Source organism: Folsomia candida, unplaced genomic scaffold (assembly GCF_002217175.1).
Source record: "Folsomia candida strain VU population unplaced genomic scaffold, ASM221717v1 Fcan01_Sc069, whole genome shotgun sequence".
In the NCBI taxonomy this organism is placed as follows: domain Eukaryota; kingdom Metazoa; phylum Arthropoda; class Collembola; order Entomobryomorpha; family Isotomidae; genus Folsomia; species Folsomia candida.
The window spans coordinates 78,890-90,112 of record NW_019091261.1 but is presented as its reverse complement, the minus strand read 5'-3'; positions in this window follow the sequence as shown (position 1 = coordinate 90,112).

Here is an 11,223-nt window from a genome sequence, read left to right as displayed (position 1 = left end):
AGCATCCATATTTCCGTGTATTTGTCGCCTAATCTTAAGAGTAGTTAGTTATTCTTAACATGTTTTTTGTAGTTTTAACCCCGTTATGTTAAACGCAGATAGATTTTTTTGGGCAAAAATTACATTTTTAAAAATAATCCTATTGTCCGGGATAAATTTCCATCTTTCCAAAGATAAATATCTTGTCGGGCGAGAAAACAGTTCGTTTTCCTCCAACATTTCCAGATTTTTATCATTTTAACAAATTTTTTTCGAATATTTTCAGAGAATTTTCGTAAAATTTTGATTTCTTCTCATGGCTTAGGCAACACTTCGTTGCCACCATGAAAAATATTCACAACAGTTTGTTGTGAAGTTTCAATTTTGTCATCTCTGTCTGTGTTTGGCTCTCTCCGACAAAATGTTAGAATTTTTCAATTTCTCTCGTGTTCTGAAGATGACCCGAAGGTCGAAACAAAGATCTTTGTCAACACGTACAGTTAGGGCATTTTTGAACATTTACGGAGCAATGGACATAAAAACTATTTCAGATTTTTTTTTGTTATTCTAGGTTGCTAAAAAATTTATTTAAACCCCAAAATTGGCTATCCTAATGGTCCACCTAGTATTTTTAATTTTAACACTAAAAACCAGTAACTTTCTCTAGCAACTCAACTTGCCATTCATCTCATAGTAAAACCAACCACGTAGTTAATTGAATCATATCTACACACATATCAGAAGTAGAAGCTAAAACCAGACCTGGATATTTTTACGCTTACCTGGCTAACTGCAAATGCGTCTTGTATTTTATCCTCCTCATCTACCCAAACCGTTCTTTCACATTTCCCCAATTCATTAACTATAATGGTTTCGGCTGGGACCAACACATCCACAGGCCTTTTTATTGTGAACCCAGGATGGAAGAAATGGTTCGGATGTAGAAGACTATAAAGCAAAATATCCAGCCGAGTTGAATTACTTTTGTCTGTAATCTTAATAAGAAAAAATTATTACTACAAAATAAATTGTGCTGCCATTAAACTTTATTACCTGACTATAACGTTCCATGGGTATATTAAAATATGTAGGTAAATATGTTTTTTCTTTCAAATATGTGGCTATATCATCATAAAATTGGTGGATAGGGATATCTGGTGAGTGAGGGTGTACTGTACTAATATTATACTTGATTTGGCTTATTGCAAATATCTTAAAGTCTTTTTCATTGTCGAATATCCTTGAGCCATATAATTTCTTAATTAGCCCATTAGAATCATTCCATATATTTCGAGGACAAGTGTTCGACGTACTTACGCCTTTACAACCCAAGTTGCAAACGAAGGTTGTTAAATTATCGAAATGAGTGATTCGGATTGGAGGGAATGGGGACGACAAGGATGTAATTAGCACTCCAATATATCCCTGAGTCAAAACAATTGACACCAAAGAAACGAGACCGATTGATATTCGAAACGATGTGGGGTGCAGCAGAGTATTTGGCCAAGGTACGGATTTCTCAAAGAGTGAAGCAATTAAGATAAGCTGTGCGGTGAACGGTCCTTTAAGTATTGGGTGGAACATTTTAACGTACAGTCTAAACAGTAAGGTTAAAATTAAAGTAGTCATACAGACGGCAATCCAACATTCGATTTGGTATGGAGATAAAAGTATCTGGAAACGGAACGGTGTTTGCGACCAACAGGTGATGAAGTTGAAACCAGGGGTATTGAAAAAGAGCATTTCCTCCCACGAGTAACTACTGTCGGACAACCTGCATATCAAATCAGAAAATAAACTCTACTTAGAGGTTTTGGTCTAAACGCTGGGTGATATGAAGTAATAAAGCAAATGTAACCTTGTATCATCTCCACGTTTCGTAAGTTCGGACAGAAACGGATATCCGTATCCTTCACAATGTGTATTATACATCTTCCGATAATGAAACAGGCAGTTGCGAAAAGTCAGATTTTTATTTGATTTTAAAAACTCTAAGATGATGTAAGTGTGTGGCATTTTAAGTTGAACTGGGAGAAATCCTGCCACGTACAAAATTTCAGGACTTAAGCTACTCTCCATTTGACCACGAAAGCAGGTCCAGCCTCTACATATTTTTCGAGGTTTCTCTAAGCCATGTTCTCCTAGTTGAATCGATCCATTCACCACTTCACCAACTTTAACCGCACTCATAGACTTTTCAAAGATATAAGTCAAATGTCGCTTCCGATCAGGCTGGCAAGTATCACATGGTATACGAATAATAGGATAGTAATACCAAATCTTGTAGAATTGTGATTGTCGTCTGTCGTCTTGAAATGTAAACAACGATTCTGCTTTCGAATTGAATTCCATCTTGTTTGAGAACCAGAATACTTGCAATTTTTCTTTCAAATGGGATAACGGAGGGACCGCTGCGTTAACGTTTTTACACAATTTAGAGTCCCTGGATTGTGCAAGGGAGGATACGAACGCATCAAACTTTATCTCCGTCACAGTATATCTAGCAGGTAGTGAGGACGTGCTAGAAGTCACGAACAGAACAGCGAGACATATGATGTACTTGACGCCACGGTACTGCCACGCGCCGTATAGATTCCCTCCGTCTACAATTTTCTTAGTAGATTGATTTTGATTTCTTAGTAGACTGATATTCCTTGTTTGATATTCCCAAGTCCCCTTTAGTGGTTTTTCACAAAGCATTTTGGAAGCTATCAATGCTTCTGATGTATAGATAGAGATAGGGCTTTCAGGACGGAAAAGTCCTTCTATGTACACATTATTCTGTATATTCCCAACAACGAGGTGAACTTCGCATGGATCTACTTTGAGTATAGACAGTAAAGACATAAGCTTCATTTTGATATTGTAGATACGAAAGGTAAATTTTTGAGTTGTTCACTAACCATAAGAAATGTCGTCGGCAATATTCGAGTACTCGTCCTTTAATGGTTTCTTTCGTCAACCTGAATTGAAGCACGTACACAGGCAGATTTTAATACTGAAAGTGGATCGCGTACCTACACGAAAAAAGAACAATCCTGTTTGTCAAGCTTTATAAATAAATTTTATACACGGTACTTGAATATTAAAAGTTGCTGTTCCCACGAAACCGGACCGTTCATACATTACGCAGACGCGATTGAGTTAATCCGAGTTGAAACTACTGTTGTTTCGTCTTACTACAAATTATGTGATAATTCTTTCTAATAAACTTCTACATAACACATAGTAAGTTTTACTTCTCCACACAATACCAACTCTCCATTGAAGTTGAACTGAAACCTAGGAACATAATCTGGTTATTAAAGAGAGCATCATGCCATGTAGGATAAATGATAACAAGTCTAGTTTCAGTGACTAATTATTTATAAATCCTTGATCACGCTACCTAAAATTTAAAGTTGTGGTGACGCGAATTAGCTTCTAAATTTAGTAGAAAAATTTTATCAAATAAAAAACTAAAAGTAAAAAACTCGAATACATATTCATAAAAATTTAGGTTTTCGCTAGACAGGTTTGGCTAGCGAAATTTGGTAATTACTAATACAAACTTACATAAGTGATTCTTATGTTTATAAGTATGACTGTTGGATGAATGTCAATATTATCAATGTTTTGGTTCGGGCTTAATTTTGCAATTTGGCACTTGTCATAACTATTTACTTAAAATTACGAAGGTTTTTCGATAAAAATATATTTTTAGCTTCGCCATCGCATTCCAGGCGAACTTTGAAAATTACAATAAGTACCGAGCAGCGAGAAACTAACAGCTAGAAGGCAAGACATGAATAACTTTAAAAAGTATCAAGTCAAGAAATGTGGGCAGAAGCATTCGAAATTCTAAAGGCGCCATTGCGAGTAAACCGCCATAATTTTTCGAAAAGGACAGTTTCGAGAAAATTGGTTTTACGCAAGCAGGACTTTGGGGAATACAAATCCATTGGGGTAAAGTCAAAACAGTGTTTAATCTTTGCTGCACTCAGTAGAGATTGCGTACTAAAAATTTCAATATTTTGAATTTTTGCGCGTCAGGAAGGCCTTATTTCACACAATTTTTCAACCAAATGTTGTAACCCAGTAACTATGCATGTCAGAATGGTAACGGTTTTTCAATTTCATGCACCCATACCATGTGAAAAAATATTTAGTATCGCGGTGACCTTCTAACACGTAAAGGTCAATAGGTCAACACGTAAACAAATTTCAAAAACTCGTTTGCGTTCCCTATCCCAAAAATTTGAAGGGCCTTCAAATTCTTTTGATCGCATCCTCCTATATATGTCGTAAGACAACCCCCTACATACGGGCCTTTAAAACTACACATTGGCGTGAGTGACTTCATACTATATCTTCACATATGTATATGTACTTTCGTGCAACATGAATGTAAATGGGGAAAAATAGAAAAATTAATTAATTTTTAAATATGTATCTCGATAAAACATAAAGTTCAAAACATGAAATATCAACTTAAGTAACATAAATCAATATTGTCATAAATAATATTATTTCGCCAATAGCTTCGTGTTTTTAATGTAAAATCCTTGAAACATTTTTGCCTTGGCTGTAAATTGCTTGAGTATCTTGTGCAAACAAGTATGTTATGGTTACTATAAATGTAGACTTTCCTGTAAAGGGTTAGATAGTTATTAGGGATGTCAAATCCGTAGACGATTTTAAAATCCGTATTTCGGATAATCCTTTTTTTCAATCACAAATCCGGATATCCGTTTTTTATTTAAAAAAGCTAGAATCATGGGTTGGACATAAATGTACGATATAATTAAAGAAAATGCATATAATTAAGGAGAAAAATTACTATTGGCTACAGAAACAAAATTTTAACGTCTGCTTCACTTTTGAGGCCTAAAATAATAACACAAGGGTAACAACTCTGACAGCGTTTCGTCGTTCAGTCTTGATCGTAGCTAGTTGCGAAAATATCCAGGCGAAAAAGCTCTCTCGGACTACACACTTGTTGGTGGTATACGCAGATATTTATTTTCGCAGGTGTTCTAGTTGATGAACCATCCAATACAAAACGCAAACTCAAGTGCCCTCCAGTGACACATTGGTGACCTAATCCAAGGCTAAAACATGAAAAAATCCTTCAAGCGTGTTTCGCACTTCGTCGTTCTACTCGCAGGCTGAGAATCTAGTACATAATTTTTATGCGAGACTGAACCACATTTAAAATAGATTTTCATTTTCATTGTAGTTACACGACAAATTTTATTTAAGTTAAGTTTGATTAATTTGGGCAAGGTCACTTGGAGAAAACATGTTTACTTGGACGAAACACAGTTCCCGCCAAAATTTTGGATTGGATTGGAAGAAATGGATTATGTTTCGAATGGATTGGATGGATTGGAGTTTTTGTTACATAAATAGAAATAGATTGGATAAAATGGATTTTTAGTGAAATGGATTGGATGGATTGGATATTTTTTTAGTCCGAGGTAAATGGATTGGAGCAAATGGATTTTCTCGCGGAATTTTTTTATGGATTGGATTATGATGGATTTTCGAAAATCCTAATCCATTTCACCTCTAATCCATGTCACGCCTTTGCAAAGTTGATTTGACAAAGGAACACGCGAAACACACCCATTTCTCGAGTATGAATTTATTTGTCTATTTCCAAACGACTATTTATATAACTCCAAAGTTTGAAGATATATATTAGTTCGCGCAGCCTTCTGACATTTACGTTGTAAGTGGTTCATTTGCCGTTTTGAGAGTATACCAGTCACCTTAGTCGTTCTTAAATATCTTCTCGAAACTAAAATACTTATGCCCGCATTTCTATTTAAGGAACAATTCCGGCAAAAGATATTTATAAATTTATTTACAAACATTATCGTAAACATGAAGTTTCTCCTATTTTTATCAATCCTTGTATATTCCACGCCAAGAGGCTGGACGGCATTACAATTATCACCGTTCGGCTCTTGCGTAATACAATTAGATTATTTAGATACGCCAGAACTTCTGAGGGTTCGAGATTTAATGGACGAACTACTGTTTTGCAACCGACAATCTCTCATAAAGTTAAGAAATCCAGAAACTCCTAATGTGACAGCTTTACTGAACCCATATAAAAGATTATTGAAATCTGCGAAATGCGTACTAAATACCATTGTAACGATTCCCATGAAACGTCAGCGTAATGCAAATCTGGAAGAATTTGAATACATTTTATTCAATAATATATTTTCATATCGTTCGGACTTTTCTTTCACAATAATCCTACTTCGCCCAACCAGCTCAATTAGTTTGCCTCAATTCACGCACTGCAACTACTCGACGATATCCGTCCGGATATTTTCTATCGATGTAGAATACTCGTATAAGGACGTGGTTCCTTCCATCATTGATACCAGATAGAGCTTTTATTGCCACTTTTGTTCCGGTCAAGGGTGGATTGAGAGTGACGAAGTCACAGGTGGAATGCCAAACTTTGTTCGGCTTACCCATCTCTCACTAAGTGCCAGATTTGCTCCTGTCAAGCCATTATTTTACTTTCAAGCCCCTATAATTCCGGACGAAAGGCCTATATTTGGATGTCAAGCATCCCCTTGGCAGACACCGAGAGAACCTTGTATAATCTATGACATGATCCCTAACCTGGTCATGGCCATGTTGAACATTTCGCTCCGAAGACATCCATGGGACCAGAACCAAATATGTGGTGTACTGGATTTACACAGTCAGCCTTTATTTAATGCAAACAAAATTCTCATGGGCATAAACAGCTACCGATATGTGGCCGATGCCAGGGATCAGTTCAGGTATTGTAAATTTAAGGAATTTTCAGATACTGCCAGACATCTGAACTTCGCGGCATGGGTTGCTCCGTTTAATTGGATCGTTTGGGTAACAATTGTCCATAACCGAAAATGTTACCACTAACTGGACAATCTCTGTGTTCTCCCCGGGAATACTCTTAGGAAACGTCTTCTCTGTTATCGCTCTGGTCTTGAGACAGGTTTCCGGAAGACAAACGAAACTTAAAGGGGTCATTAGCATCGCCATGATTGCCACGTTAGTCTTTTATGAAACGTTTTTTACTAGCATGTTCGTAGTTCCGATCCACACAGAAAACAATCCCGGGTTCGCAGATTTGCTGAAGTCTGGGTACAGAATGGCATACTTTGAGCAAGCAAACAACACATCAGTAGTAGACGATTATTTCAAGTATTACGAGTATTACGAGTATGACTTTAAACAATTAGGGATCTATGAGTGGATAAAGGATAGCAAATATTTTTTCCTGGTCAAAAGAAATGAAAGTCTGGACAGGCTTGTCACCAATCAAACCTTGAAGGTCATGGTACCGCAATCAATTTTTTCCCTCCTAAAGCATGTCATTAAGTCTTATGTAGAATCCCAAAATGTTGGAGAGGATAAATGTCGGTTTACACAAGAAGAATTCAATAAGCTTAGTGTTTACGAGATGGCTTTTGTTAATTTGAGGGTTGAGATTATTTCTATCCTTGGTTCAATTAGGGAATTTGGATTTTACAAATTCTGGGATGATATTTACAATGAAATTTATATTTCCAGTAACAAGCATTCTATGTTGTTATCATTAAGGGCAAATAAAGTATTTGCTGATAACACAGAAACCCTTAAAGTCCAAGATCTTATACGAGTTAGTAATTTGTTGAGCTTGTTCCTTATTTTTGGTGTGGGATTGATAATCGCTTTGGGAATATTTATTACTGAGAGTTCACATGGTTGTACAAGAATGAAAGTGGTTAAGCAATTTAATACTTCTTCGTGCAGTGTTGATTTGATCAGAGAAATGTTTGTTATATTTTATGACCGCGTTGACCTATTTTGCAACAATATACGTAAGAATAGAGTTACTATTACTAAATTCTAAAACTTGTAAGGTTTTGCATATTTGCGTTGTTCAATGGGAAAACTTACGTATTCGATTCATATATTTGTTTCATACTTACTTGAGTGATCTCGTTTTTTAAACACTGAAAGATTGGTGAATGGTACATTTTAAATAAAAAAAGTAATACAAAATTGACTTATGTATTTCCTAATGATAAACCAATCAGCCAACTTTGTTTTTTAGATCTCGCCTTAAAACTTCAAAATAAGTCTGTTTTTTGTGTCTATAATGTATTTTGTGATTATAATGTATTTTACATTATAATCAAATAATAAAATATATAGTCAGCGCTACGAGAATAACGTTTTTACGTTTCTTGGAATAGTATGAGAAATTAATTTAGTAAATTTAGGGAAATTTCTTATGAATTTCCGGGATTCGTGTAGACCGTTTCGGGTAATCCCGATTACCGGGATAACGGTTTTGACCCGGTATTAGAATCCCTGGCGTAAATCAGTTTGTAAATATTTGTATAAATGAATGTATGCAAGAATTTGGTTTTGTGTAACCCACACTGTTAGCTTATCATGTACGCATGTGGTAATGTTACAAACTTACCTAGAAGCTCATGATTCATTCACACTGTTTCAGTATTTTGGTGAATCATATAATCAGTGCCTAAACTACCCCGGTAACCAGGGTGGACTAATTCCAGCTAATTCCAGTGGAATTGAATTAGTGGAATAGAATGATCACAGAATCACGCAGAATTTTACTATAATTAATTATCCTAGACGGCATTGAGTATTTACAGACATTAATCCCAGACGTAGCAATGCCAAGATTATCACACGACAACACGTTAAAATATTAAATATGTGCTTAATTACACTCATAATTTGACAGCTTATATAACATGTCAGATTGCGGTTCTTTTATATGGATTAGAGACACCAATTGATGAATCACGCATGCCATACTCACAATCATTCTAAATTGATCAAACCTGAGGAAGATACATATTTATACCCGCTAAATTATATAACACTAACATATGTACGTATGTAGGTAATGCACCACCACAGTGAAATTACTCTGTGGCAGTGTTTAACAGCAAATAAAAATTATTTTGGTGTGTGAAAATTCATTATATAGTATTCGAATTTCGGCGATAGTAAATAAACAAATATATATGTGTGTAATAATTCCTTATCTTGGAAATTATTGAAATTTTGTGTTTTCAAATATCAGAAAATAAGGTCAGACGACATGTGCATATTCAACGGAAATAAGAATTTTTGTGGCTGCGTTGCAATTTATTTAACACGTAATATTATTTAATTAGAATTAATTCATTTTAATAAATTCAGGATTGATGGATGTTTAAATTCATGTTGATGTGCATTTACATAATAGTGTTAAGAGACGTCTATTGTATAACGTGTGAATTTTATAAAATTCCCATCTTGTTTGTAAATATGTACATGTTTAACATATTTAACTAAAGATTTAATTTTAGAGAAGTAATCATATCGTAGATTAGATATGTATATATACGATAAATATGTAATCTGCGATATTAAATAAATGGTTTAAATAAATATTTATGTGTCGGTAGGTTTTTAACCACAATTAATTACTATTTGTCGAGTCCGACTGGAAAATGAGAACGTAAATGCGATAAGGTATGTGTGATTCTCATGCAAACCTTGTGCCCAATATGCCACGCATGCCATTAGTAAAATAGTTTCAAATGAAGAGAACATTTTTTCAAGCCAGACCATCGTTTTTAAATAACATGCATAACAAAATCGCGAGATTTTTGTAAAACTGGGGCTGCAACACCTGCAATTCGTGAAGTTCCAATTAATTGACTAGGTATGTAAAAGTTGGCCCAAAAATCTAATTTGCATGCAATTAAGTTTCAATGTTTCTACCGAATCAAGGCATATGAATTCTATTATGTCCTTTAATAGGTAAGGTCCGTAGGACCGATAACCGTTCGACACCATGGTTTGTTTTATGAACTGGGAAATTTACGAATTTTTTTTAACAATGTGTTTACCTTACAAATGGTTTAAGAAGGGCTTAAATTTGCGGAGGTTTTTTTACTAGTCCATGGTTACGATGATCGTAAAACTATCACCTTGTTTATGGAATAATTATTGTATGTGAGCGTTTACAATTACAGGCCTTAACGAAGGATGGCAGCTTGCATGATTAGCAGCCACGATGTGGTAGAACTGTTGAAAAGAGACCATATTGCACTTCAAAGTTACACTTTTCTTATCAGTATTCTAAATATTCCAATGCATATGGTGGAGCAAGTTCAAAAAAGCTATAATCAGAATGTCGCCTCTATTCATGATCTCATGAAAACAATTATCGATTCTTGGATTCAGATCGAGGGAAACGACGCGACCCTTGGCAAGCTTAGGAACATTTTAATGAAAAATGGCTTCGTTGCATTATCAGGTAAGCGTTAAAACTTTATTTTACGACGAGTTTCATCATACAATTTTGTATGAATCGTAGCCTAAATTCTAGGAAAATATTTCTAACTACTGATACCCTCGTTTATCTTGGAAATGACGCATCTTTGATCATATTTTCTTCCTCTAAAAAACATTTTGAACCAACCGATAAACAACAAGAGGACATCATATCGTTCAATGTCACCCAACAAATCAGGACATTTGTTGGACGACAAAATGAAATTAAACAGATAAACAATTTGATCAAAAAACGAGATGTGTGTCGTTATCTGCGGAATGGGTGGTCAAGGTAACACGCAGCTGTACAAAAGTTTCGAAAAACAATTCCAGGAACAACTTATTCTTGAATTGTTTTCCGATTGTTCAGCCCACAAATTTTGTGGGCAGACCGGGGAGAAAAGGATACCCTAGGATACCCTGGTGGTTTCTCACAATGCCAACACTCATTCCTACAGGGTCATGCCACTATTGTCCTTGAGTGGCAAATTTGCCGGAAAATTGCTGATCTGCCTCCAAGAACCACAAGGATTTTTAGGCCCAACTGTAATTAAGCATCTTGACGTCCCACCAAATATGTATTTGGTCGTGTCCAAGTCGGGAAAGCTGGATAAAAGGATTATGAAAAAGTGGATTGATGATTGCGTGGCCCCATACGTGGATAACAATAAATCAATACTCATTTACGACTCTTAGGCCGGACACGTCGACGAATTAACATATGAGTCACTTCCGGAAGATTGCACCAGATTCCAAATTCCTGTCAAAGCTACATCGATTATTCAATCATTAGATAAATATACGTTCAGGCAATATAAAATATTTCGTCGAAAGATTTTTGAGAAAGTTGTTCTTGACTATATAGAAATCGATTTTCACAAAAGACGAGATGTTATTAAAATG